General features: G+C 32.7%; 1 protein-coding gene across 5 annotated transcripts in view; it reads right to left on the bottom strand.

Annotated features, from left to right (window-relative positions):
- The window catches only part of GRID2 (glutamate ionotropic receptor delta type subunit 2), a 1,554,413-nt gene that overhangs the window by 1,192,454 nt on the left and 348,610 nt on the right, over positions 1-13,349 (bottom strand). The gene's annotated exons all lie outside the window — the stretch shown is intronic.

The raw sequence follows: 13,349 nt of genomic DNA on the forward strand, positions 1-13,349 counted from the left end.
GAATAGGTAATAGAAGAAGGCAGTTATAAATACCAGCTATAACCGAATGGCTAAAGTGATGAGACAGTAACTATCATAAATATTTCCTCCTTATTTTGTTATGTTTGTATGCATATATACATAGGTTAAGAAAATATATTGTTTTCTCTCCTCTCCTATTCTTTTTTCATGAAATGTAATAGATACTGACTTTATATCAGTACAAACAGTCCCTTGCTTACGATTGTTCAACTTAGCAATTTTTCAGATTTACAATGGTGCAAAAGTGATATGCCTTCAATACCCTCCTCAATTTATGATGGAGTTGTGTCTGGATAAATGCATTGTAAGCTAAAAATATTCAGTCAAATATGGACTTTTGACTTAACAATATTTTTGACTTATGATGAGTTTATAGAGACATAAGACTACCAGTCAAAGGGTATCTGTATTTAGTTATTGTTAATTTTACATCATAGTTTCTAAGTTATGAGATATAAAGAGTAAAAATTACCCCAAGATATTACCTGCACTTCTGGGGAAGGAATTAGTACCGTTTTGGCTGTAGGCAGGACAGTTGTTTAATGTTAAGCAGAAATACGACCTTGTTATTGTCTTTATTTGGTAATTAAGTATGGTTCAAGGAAACACCTATGGGTACCCAGTAATGAACTTTGATGGTTACTTTTATATGTCAACTTGACGGGGCCAAGCAATGCCCAGATAACTTGTAAAACATTACTTGTAGATGTGTCTGTGAGAATGTTTCTGGAAGTGATCAATATAGGTAGGAATCCGCAGATAAGGTAAAGAAGATTTGCCCTCACCAGTGTGGGTGGGCATCATCCAATCAGTTGAGAGTCTGAAAAGTACAAAAAAAAAGGCAGAAGAAGGGCAAATCCTCTCATTTCTCCTGGTATTAGACATCAGAGCTCATGGTCCTTGTGCCTTCAGACTCAGACTTGGAATTACAACATTTCCTCATCTGGGTCTCAAACCTTTCAACTTTGAATTTCGCCACCAGCTTTCTTGGTTTTACAGTTTATAGATGGAAGACTGATGATAATTCTCTATCTGCATAGTCATATGGCAAATTTTCTTAATCTTTCTCTCTCCCCTTACTTCTTCCTCATAAATATATACATATACATCATATCTGTATGTATATACATCATATATACACACACATTTTACTATAAGGTGACTATAGTAACTACTTAACTACAGGAGGTAGCTACTACTTTACTACTTAACTACAATGCATACTTTACATAATTTAATATAGAAATAGATGAGTATTTCACAACTCTGAGGTCAGATCTCTAGGTTTTTGGAATCTGCCATATCTGACCACCTCCTGGAACTGAATCTTCTCTTACCTTCATAATATGTTCTTTATATTCATATCTTACTGTTTCCTTCTTCCAACATTTACATACCCACTTATGCTTTTCCCACCATTGTTTTCATGGGACGCCTTAAATCTCTGTTCCATTAAAACCAGAAGTTACACAAAACATTTTGTTTATTGAATCACGACAATAATTACTGACTTTTTGCCTTAAAGTTGGAATTTTAAGGAGGGGTACCCCAGATGTATCAAAAATATTACCTCCTCTGTGACTCTATAAGTCTATAAAATGGAAGTTGCCAAATTTCTCTAGACCCTCAAGGAAGTCAACATTAGATGCTTCTACACATGGATACCCAACACTATCTCTGCTTTTATACCAATACTGTTCCCCTCCCATATTAAAACATGGATTTTAAAGCAACCATGATTCTATTTATCTGTATTTGTTATTATCATCAAATGTAAAATGCAATCATTGAGGACTACAGCATATGGAGAAGTTTCCATGTAGAAGCAACTAGTGGAAACTCCTAGTACCACCATTTTTGTTCTCAAGTTTTCATAAAAAAGAACACTGCCTTACAGGTCTATGAAATACTGAAATATAATTACAGCTCATTCCATTCTTGTGGTTAAACCTTGATCCTTGCCAGGACTCAGAACACTACTATCTAACGTTAGTTATTGCATTGTAGAACTAGAACGGAAATGCAGTATTTCTCTACCATATCAAGCTACCAGGCTCAAATTACAGACATAAAATCTCATAAAGGACCTCCCCTTTTGCTTTTTCCATCCAGAATCAATATGTGTAATGTTAAATCATGACACTCAGTCTAAACGCTTCCAATTTCTGCCATTCTGTGATATTTCCTAATATACTGTTCTTTATTCTCTATCAGTCCTGTGGGCTGTGCTCTGTTCTCCAACTAAGTCAATCTATCCCATGGACTGCAATTTCCCATAATTTTCCCACTTACATAGATATGTCTATTATTCTACTTCATGCTACATTATAACTATTTTTTAGCCATCTATTTTTTTGAAAGACTGCATACTCCTTTAAGACATATTTGGATCTGCAGCGTTTAGCAAGGTCTCTGACTGATACTTGGTACTCAATTAATGCCAGTTGAATAAATTATTTAATAAATAATAAAAGCTGAGGTTTGCTGATATAAATAGAAAGCTTGCAATAGCACACAACACTGAGTTCATCAGTTTCATTTGTGTTAATTAAGCATAGCTAATGAACTAATATTTATTAACATCCAGGCAATTTTCATTGCCTGTTCAGTGAACAGTTAGTAAAGACACAAAATTACAAAGTTTCACCATGGAATCTGTGGGGGAAAGAGGAATTATACTTTTAATAAATAAGTTCTACATACACACCAAATACACTATTCTTCTTTTAACAGAGCACTAGAAACACACTGTGTAGTAACACAACTGATACTGAAGGTTAAATAAACTGCTTTCATCCCTAGTTGGCCTTTTGTTTCTCTAAACAGGTATTTGGTTAGTGATATGAAGATAATGCTTTGTAAAAACACATTCATGAAAATGAGGCAGATAGTAAGAGCTCTGACTGCAAAGAGAATATAGGAGCAAGAACTTTCACAACAATTTGTTCTTTGTCATAAATCTGTACATAGCAAAGCATTAAGATTACTGCAGTCAAATTCTCCACTACTCAGTGATCAAATTATGTAACAGAAAATAAAACCAGGGAGATACATTCATTATAACTCACAAACCACCAATTCATCCAGCAACAAAATATCAATTCTTACACTTAATGAAGTTTTAAGACAAAACATATAGTTCCCTCTATGAGTGTTTATTCTATTTCCTACATTTAATATAACTTCTACTCTAGCCCCAATGATATCATACAAGCTTATGAAATACATTAAATTGAACTTGTTCAATCATACACTTATAAACATCAAAATAATTTCCACATATTCTATAGCAGCTAGATCTACTCATAAATGTCTCTAGAGAAATAATAAAATATATTTATTATATTTGTCTCTGGTAATACATATTTTATTTTTTAAATCAATTTGATCACTTAATTATTATCTGTGTACTCATGCATCATCATTTCTTATGGAATAAATATGAACTGATATAGTAAATGAATCAAGTGCAATAATCAGATGGAAACAAAAGGTTTAACTCTAAATAATGCTACAATGGTTGTGGTATATTTTTGTAGTTCATTTCTAGCAATGCCCTTGCTTTACTGGGCACACTTTCCTTCATCATCTGCTTTGTTTATACATAGCAATTTATATAGTCTTATTAATTACCCTTAACATGACATTTTTATTATTTTTAAATTTTCTACCCAGACAGAATATAACTTCAGTGAAGAGATAAACTATGCTGTATTATTTCTTTCACCCCAAACATTAATAGCCATGCTTGACACATGCTAGGTGCTTTATAAATATATGTTGATTGTTAAACTACTTCCAATATGTGTCCCATTGTGAAATAGTGTGGAGAGGTGAAAAAATATTCTAAGAAATATACCAAATTTTACATAAGATACTGAAATCGATATTATAATTAAAGTGAGGAGGCTCATACTGCTGAAAATTTTTGGTGATTTATTTGGGGAGGCACCCATATGCTGACCCATATTTAACCACCTAATTTCTTTAAATGTATTCAAAATCAAATCAAATCTATAAAGATTTATAGCTCTTTTAATAAGATAAAAGCACTAAATTACACATTGCTTCAACTTTCATGGCTGGTACTATTGAATCAAGGCACTGAATGCTACCCATCTCAAAAAGAGAGTTCTATCATCATTATACAAAGTAACACTTATTTCATAAAGAAGTTTCAAGATAGAAAAATATCCACAATGGGCGAAAATTCATTTTATGAAATTATTTTTAAGAGGGTACAAAGGGGATCTGTTATTTGCTATAGAGAGTATCATTCCATTTTCAACAAACTTCCTAAATCTTTAAGAAAATGAGAATATTGCATTTCAAATCAAACACATAACACAAGAGAATTTTCACATAAGTGAAACTAGGCCATCCTGCCTAATTCAACTATTTTAATTCCCATTTACAGATGAGGAACATTCCAAAGTATTGACTCCAGAGTGAAACTGGATTCAGATGCACATGTTAAATTTGTTAAATAAAATGAAATTCCAAACTTGTGTATGGTTATGAATGTAACCAATTTTTTGAAGAAAATAAGATTTATTTTCCTTAGTTACATTTTTCTCTTAAAGATCAATCAATTAAGGAAAATTTCATAACATATTTCTATAGTGATCTCAAATTGTTGGTATGCTGTAGAAATTCTTAAGAAGTTGTTCTGCAGAAAATATCCATTTTATCTTTAATGTTATTTTACCTAAATAATGAGAAGCCATTATGGAGCCACAGTTTTATAAATGCTTCTCTTATAAACAGTGGTTTTATAATTTCCTTATTTAAAACAAAGCAAAACAAAAACAAAACCATAATTCAAGCTGTGGTTATTTTGCAACAATTCATTGTCCTATAGTTGGATACTTGTATATCTAATTAGACTTATGTTCATACTGTAGTATTCTTGGGGTAGAACTTTTTACTGTTTCTTTTTGTACAAAAAACAAAATTATTTTAGGTCCCCATATAAAAAAATATCTTCCAATAGTAATAGTAATTATATAATTCTTACTGTGTGGCTGGCATCATTCCAAACACTTTACAAATGTTAACATTAATTTGATCCCCTTAACCCTATAAGCAAACACTATCATATTTTATCATGGTTTTATCTTATAGATAAGCAAGGGTATATACAAGGAAATAAAGTAACTTATACAACATTACACCATTATTAAATGTTTCTGAATCCCTCCTCTACATATTGGGAAACATTGCATCTCAGGCCTACTCTGACCAATTATTGTACATTTGTTGCGGCTATTCAGCTTTTCTAGGAAACAAGTTGTACTGCTACTATAAAATTACAAAAAACTAGGATGCTTTCCAAAATGTACATATCCAAATGAATGACCTAATATTTGATTGAGGCTTGAGGAAAAAGTATAAATATTTCAAAGACAGACTATGATTGTATAAATTTGTTGATTATAACAGCATTTACTAATTCAGAAGTGATAACTATAATGATAAATGAAAATATAAATAGAATATGAAATAACTTCACAAAATGTGTGCAATTTTAAATTTTTCTCAAGGATACTTAGGTTTATGAAGATACTGAATAGATATAATGAAAATAGTTTTGCCTCAATAACCTGTTTGACATTTGTTTATATTTTAATAGTCATAATAAAAAAAAAAAGATTGAACTGTTACCTCCAGCAGCCACATAGAAAAATTAATTCAGGATGGGTTATAAATCTGAACTTAAAAGCTAAAGCTATAAAAGCTAAAACTATAGCATTTCTAGATAAAAACATAAATATTCATTATTTCAGAGTGAACAATTTTAGTCAAAATTTAAATGTTAAGAACAATACAAGAGAAAAAATTAATATGTTAAAATTTATCAATATTCAAAACTATTTCTCAATACAGAAAAGTTAAGAATGTAATATATTTGACAACACACAAACTGAACAAAGACACTATATCTAGAAAATACTTTTGAAAACATCTACAAATTATTATGAGAGAAAAATAACTCAATTTTTAAAAATAGAGCTAAATACTTCAGCAGGCATTTTATAAAATAAGATAACTAAGTAGCACATAAGAAAATATCTGCATTGCACATTAATTATAGGTGAATTGCAAGTTGAAACTTCAATAAGCTGGCCCACCAATCCAAATGTTCCATCACAAAGACTGTCAATAACAAGTGATACCAAGAGTCTGGTAGGACAGGAACTCTCATCCAAAGCCGGTGGGAGTTTAAAACGGCTCAACCAAGATGGAAAATTCTTTTGCAGTTGTCATCCTATGACCCACCAATTCTACTCCTAGGATATCTGACTGCAAGAAAAGTGAATGTGTTTTTCACACAGGATGACTTCTCTAAAGATATTTGCAGCAGCTTATTCATAAGAGCCCAAAATAAAAAAAAAATCACACCAATGTTCATCAACAGGAGACAGGAAAAACAACCTGTGATCTAATTCTTACAGGGAAATACTTCGATTAAACAAATACTATCAGTACATTTGAAAACATGGTTAAATCTCAAAAACCTGAGGGAAGAAAGAAGTCAGTTGCAAAAGAATACATGTCAAATTAAAAAGTAGTCCATGGTGATAGAAAAAATTGTAGCGTTCGCTCATGGGTACAGTGGGTAGGAAGATGGGAGCTTGTCTAGATAGGAGCATAAAGAAACTTCACAGAGTAATAGAAATCTATATTCTGATTGAAATATTACTTACTTGGGTATATGGAGGTACCACAGTTCATGGGACTATATGCTTAATATTTATGTTCAATTTATGCTCAATATGTAAAGTATTTATCAATAAAGTACAATGAAGAAAAATGGAGAGACAAGAAAACCAGTTCTTCCTATAACATAATTGTGTCCCATTTAACTGGCCATCATTCATTTCTTGAGTGATATATATTGGTAATATAGGCAGAAAAGGGGAACATTCCATTAGGAACACCTAATGGTGTTTAACATTATCCAAGTTTGAGATATAATTGCAATTATGTTTTTGTCAGAAACTATATCTCAAATAGTTATAGAAATATATTTTTAAAAATATTCATTAGTAAAAGTAAAGTTCCCATCAAAATATTTGGATGAAAGTTGTTCTATAATGACAAAAAAAGAGAGATAAAAGGAAATAATTATGTAACATATTATTAAACATAAATCATAAATATTTTACTATGTAAAATTTTGATGTATTTTGGCCGGGCACGGTGGCTCAAGACTGTAATCCCAACACTTTGGGAGGCCGAGGCGGGTGGATCACGAGGTCAACAGGTCGAGACCATCCTGGTCAACATGGTGAAACCCCGTCTCTACTAAAAATTACAAAAAATTAGCTGGGCACGGTGGCGCGTGCCTCTGATCCCAGCTGCTCAGGAGGCTGAGGCAGGAGAATTGCCTGAACCCAGGGGGCGGAGGTTGCAGTGAGCCGAGATCATGCCGCTGCACTCCAGCCTGGGTAACAAAAGCGAAACTCCATCTCAAAAAAAAAAAAAAATTGATGTATTTTGACTTATATGAATATAAAACATTTATTTGTCTTCTAATAAATTTGAAAAAGATTATTTGAACTATAGAAATCTTATTTTAAGAATGACCCAGCAAAAAAGGTAAACAGATTTTTTTTCAGTATTGAAAAGTATTTGAAATATTCTTAATTTTAAAAACCAATCATAAAATGACAAATAGGAAAAAAAAACCTTTTAAAGATGTTGAGGGCATGTGGTAATTTGCTCATATAATTTGTTCAAGGAACAGAAGTCTAGCTACTCACCAAATAAAAAGCTGAATGATTAACATAAAAATGTATGACATCTATAAAAGTTAACAGCCATAATACCGAAAGCTGGAAATATAAGAGCTAAATAAACATGAGAGCTCCTGCCTGACAACTATTAACTTCACAATCCAGAAACAATTTCTTGAGAATCTTTGAGGTTTTGTTCCAAATTCTTCATCCTGTTTATTTTAGTGAGACTTAATTTATTACTTTGGAGAAGCATATTAATATCAAATAGGAAAATTAATTAAAATATATATAGAGAGAGAAGCTATAAATGAAATACATTTTACTTATTTATATGTTGGGTCCATTTAAATAATATATACTATATTTACTTAATTTTATGTTGTATCTATTTACATCATGGCTACAAAACTTAGAGAATGTTAAATCCCTTTTTCAATGAAAAAGACATTAGGAAGTATCAAGCATTGTTGCAGGTTATTCTGCCAACACTACCTTCCTTTATAAGCAATTAATTTGATTATATTTTAATCACAGAAGGGTCTCAGTCAAAATCTAGTTCTAGATTTCTGGCTCTCAGTATAACTAATCTCTACTTGAAACCTAAACATAATCTTAATAATGCATTTATAAGACAATTAGTTAAATAAATATGTGTATAGTAATTTACCAATAATTATAACATGTGATCCTTAAGAAAATTACACTTTGCACTTGAAAAAGACAATTCTCCGTAGATTGAATTTCTCATTAGATGACGAGCTCAGATTTGCTCATGTTTCACCAAATACAAAATATCTCCTGAAATCAAGGCATATATTACCATTAAACAATCAAAGATTTTTTAAAAATTTTTGGGCCAGATGCAGTGGCCCATATGTGTAATTCCTAGCACTTTTGGAGGCCAAGGTAGGAGGATCACTTGAGGCCAGGGATTTGAGACCAGCCTGGGCAACATAAGAAGACCCAATCTCTAGATTTTTTAATTTAATTAGCTGGTTAACTGTATTCCTAGATATTTCATTGTTCTGTGGCCACTGTAAATGGATTGTGTTCTTAACTCTCAGCCTAAATGTTATTGATATATAAAAATGCTACTGATATTTTGTGCATTTATTTTATATTCTAAAACCTTTCATAAGTCATTTATAAGTTGTAGTAGCCTTTCAACAGAGTCTTTAGGGTTTTCTAACTATGAAATCAGAGAAAATAGATAGTTTGGCATTTTTTCTTCTATTTGGATCCCTTTTATTTTTTCTTGTTGCCTGACTGCTCTGGCTAAGACTTCCAGTACTATGTTGAAAGATTTTTACAGTAAGAACTACAAAACACTGTTGAAAGAAATCAGAGATAATAAAAATACATGAGAAAACATTTCATGTTCATGAGTTGGAAGAATCAATATCATTAAAACAGCCATAGTGCCCAAAGCAGTGTATAGGTCCAATGTTCAACCTATCAAACTACCAATGTCATTCTTCACAGAATTAAAAAAAAATTCTAAAGTTCACAAGGAACCACAAAAGAGCATGAATAACCAAAACAGTCCCAAGCAAGAAGAAAAAACCTAGAGGCATCACATTACTGAACGTCAAACTATGCTATCAGGCTACAGTAACCAAATAGCATGGTACTGGTACAAGAACAGACAGATGAATGAATAGATCAGAATAAGAAATTCAGAAATAAAGCCACACATCCTACAACCATCTGATCTTCAACAAGGCTGAGATGAACAAATATGCAGAAGAATAAAAGTGAATTCTTACATTTTATCATATAAAAAATAACTCAATATAGATTAAATATTTAAATGGAAGACCTCAAACTATAAAAACCCTGAAAGAAAACCTAGGAAATACCATTATCAACATTGGCCTTGACATGAACTTTTTACCAAGTTCCCAAAAGCAATTGCAACAAAACCAAAAATTGACAAGTGGAACCTAGTTAAACTAAAGAGCTTCTGCACAAAACCAAAACTAAACAAAAAAATCCTATCAACAGAGTATACAGACAACCTAAGAAAAAAGAGAACATATTCACAAACTATGCATCTGACAAAGGTCTGATATCCAGAATCAATAAAGAACACAAGTCAACATGCAAAAAACAAATAACCCCATTAATAATGGAAAAATGCCATAAGTCATACAAGTGGCTCACAAACATGAAAAAATGCTTATCATCATGAATTAGAGAAATGCACATCGAAACCACACTGAGATACCATCTCACACCAGTCAGAATGGCTACTATGAAGTAAAATATAGCAGGTGTTGATGAGGCTGTGGAGAAAGCTGAATAATTATACACTGTTGGTGGGAACATAAATTAGTTCAGCCACTGTAGATGTCAATTTGAGGATTTCTCAAAGAACTTAAAACAGAGCTACCATTCTACCTAGCATTTCCATTACTAAGCATATACTCAAAGGAAAATATATCCTTATACATAAAGATACATGCACCCGAATGTTCATATCCAGAGCAATGAACATGAAACATCACAAGAGCAAAGACACAAAATCAACCTAGGTTCCTGTCAACAGCAGACTGGATAAGGAAAATTTGGTACATATATACCATGTAATACTACACAATGATAAAAGGAGGAGACAATGTCATTTGCAGCAAAATGGATGGAGCTGAGATCATTGTTCCAAAGCAAATTAATTAAGGAACAGAAAACTAAATATTACATGTTCTCACTTATAAGTGAAAGGAGGTCACTGAATATACATAGACCTAAAAATAAGAACAATAGGCACTAAAGACTACTTGGGGAGAGAGGAGAAGAGGACATGGATTATAAAGTACCTATTGGGTACTATACTCACTACCTGGGTGCAATATACCCATGTAATAAACCTGCACATATACCTTCTGTATTGAAAATAAAAGTTGACATTTTAAAAGAGAAAAAAACTATATTCTTAGGACATTTCAAGCATACATGATTATTAACTATGTTATGTCAACATGTTGTATATTTTATTTTCAGTACTTACTCGTTTTATACCTGCAAGTTTTGTGCCCTTTGATCAGTATCTCCCTCTTCCCATCACCCACCTCCTGAATTCTGATTATTTCTTTTTCAAAGTTTTTATATTAAAATACATAAAGTCTATTTATAAAAAGAAAACAGTATTACCTAGGCACAGTGGCATGTGTCTGTAGTACCAAAGACAGAGATTATTACTTGAGTCTAGGATTTTGAGGCTTCAGTGAGCCATTGCACTCCAGCCTGAGCAAAAGGGCAAGATCCTGTCCTAAATAAAATAACTAAATTTAATAAAGTAACAGAAAAACAATGTTCCTTTTGATATAAAATGAAATTTTCATAATACATAGAATTATCTATTTAGGACATCTATATGTTTCAAAAACATGAAATGTCATTAAAATTGAGGAGTTCAAGTATGTTCATCTCCATACCAGGCACTGGCTTCACATCTCTTGATCCACCAAAGAAACTTCTGGGAATAAATGTGGCACAGAAAAAAGAGCCCAGAATTAGAACTCCGGTAACAAATTTCCAGCTATGAAATATTTGACAAGTTTTTCTTTCCCTCTCTTCTTTTGTTCTCCTTATTCTTCCTTTCTTCTTTCCTTCCTATTGCTAGATGCATATAGAACTTATATCAAAACTGGTAACTTAGTAGCATTTATAACATTCAAATTTAATAGTATGTATTAAAGTTGTTTACAAATGTAAAGTGTATCATGTAATAGGTACTTTTTTTTTTTTTTTGAGACGGAGTTTCGCTCTTGTGACCCAGGCTGGAGTGCAATGGCGCAATCTCGGCTCACCGCAACCTCCGCCTCCTGGGTTCAGGCAATTCTCCTGCCTCAGCCTCCCGAGTAGCAGGGATTACAGGCATGCGCCACCATGCCCAGCTAATTTTTTGTATCTTTAGTAGAGACAGGGTCTCACCATGTTGACCAAGATGGTCTTGATCTCTTGACCTCATGATCCACCCGCCTCGGCCCCCCAAAGTGCTGGGATTACAAGCATGAGCCACTGCCGTACATTTTATTTTCCGAGTCGGAGTTTCCCTCTTGTTACCCAGACTGGAGTGCAATGGTGCGATCTCGGCTCACCGCAACCTCCGCCTCCTGGGTTCAAGCAATTCTCCTGCCTCAGCCTCCTGAGTAGCTGGGACTACAGGTGCGCACCACCATGCCCAGCTAATTTTTGTATATTTAGTAGAGACGGTGTTTCACCTTGTTGACCAGGATGGTCTCCATCTCTTGACCTCGTGATCCACCTGCCTCGGCCTCCCAAAGTGCTGGGATTATAGGCATGAGACCCCGCACCTGGCCAATAGGTAAATATTTAAGAAAAATATTGGAAGACTACTTTTTGTTACTTTATATGAGAATTATAAGTTTAAGTGCTTGTAATACTCTGGTAGAGGCCATAATGTCTAATCCCTTATTTTACATATATTACAAGACTTAGGTTCAAAAAGTGCTAGGACAGAAATATCCGAACTCTTTTTATTCTCAAAAGAGTACTTGCTGTGCTTCATTCTTACTTCTTTTATATTTTATTTTTAGTTGTCTTTTTTATCCCTAGTTGCCAAACTTAATTACCAAATTATCAGAATTTATATTTTTCCATTCTGTAATCTAAGCAGAGATCCTTCCTCTTCAGTCATACCTTGGGCTTTGACTGTTAATTATTGCCGAACTAGATCTACAGTGTTACATTTCTGTTTGACCTATATGATTTTATGTTAATTTTTCATGCATTCTACCATCACCATTTAATACAGTTTGCTCAGTGGAACATTTCTTCAGTGGAATGTTGATAAATACATCTATAAATGACTCAACTAAAAACATCATCTTAGTAGCTTTATGTTTAAAGTAAATGTGTAAGGTTTTTAAATATATTTTTTATTGTACTTTAGATTCTGGGGTACATGTGCAGATCATGTAGAATTGTTGAATAGGTGCATACATGGCAATGTGGTTTGCTGTCTCCATCCCCCTGTCACCTATATCTGGCATTTCTCCCCATGTTATCCCTCCCTAACCTCCCCACCCCCACACTGTCCCTCCCCTACTCCCCCAACCAACCCCAGTAAAGTTCTTTAAAAAAAGAATTCTTAGAGCATTTTAAATAAGACTAAATCTCTATAAAGGTAACATACCACACTCAGCACTCTTTTCTTTCATGAATCTCTCTCAACTAACTCCTTTAGTTTTTAACTAAATATGCAATCTACTATTCTAATATCCCATTTTGTGTAACAGAGTATTTAAAGAAAAACAATATTCTAAAAGTAGCTAATTTTATTTGAGGATTACACACTCTATGCACTTAAATACATGTGATTTATATTACATATGCTTTTGCCAGACACTTTTGCGAAATATCTAAGTGTGTTTGATATTGCATGTCAGCAGAAGTGTCTGTATTAGAAATCATAAGATTCAAAAAGGCCTCAATTTTATATAATATACATATGAACATGTACTTAATAGTTAAATGTCAAATATTTATATAACTATTATTGCGAAAACAATTATCAAATAATGTTCCAGGTGCTTTATATATGTAATCTAATTTTATTTCATA

This window comes from Callithrix jacchus, chromosome 3 (genome assembly GCF_049354715.1).
Source record: "Callithrix jacchus isolate 240 chromosome 3, calJac240_pri, whole genome shotgun sequence".
Classification (NCBI taxonomy): domain Eukaryota; kingdom Metazoa; phylum Chordata; class Mammalia; order Primates; family Cebidae; genus Callithrix; species Callithrix jacchus.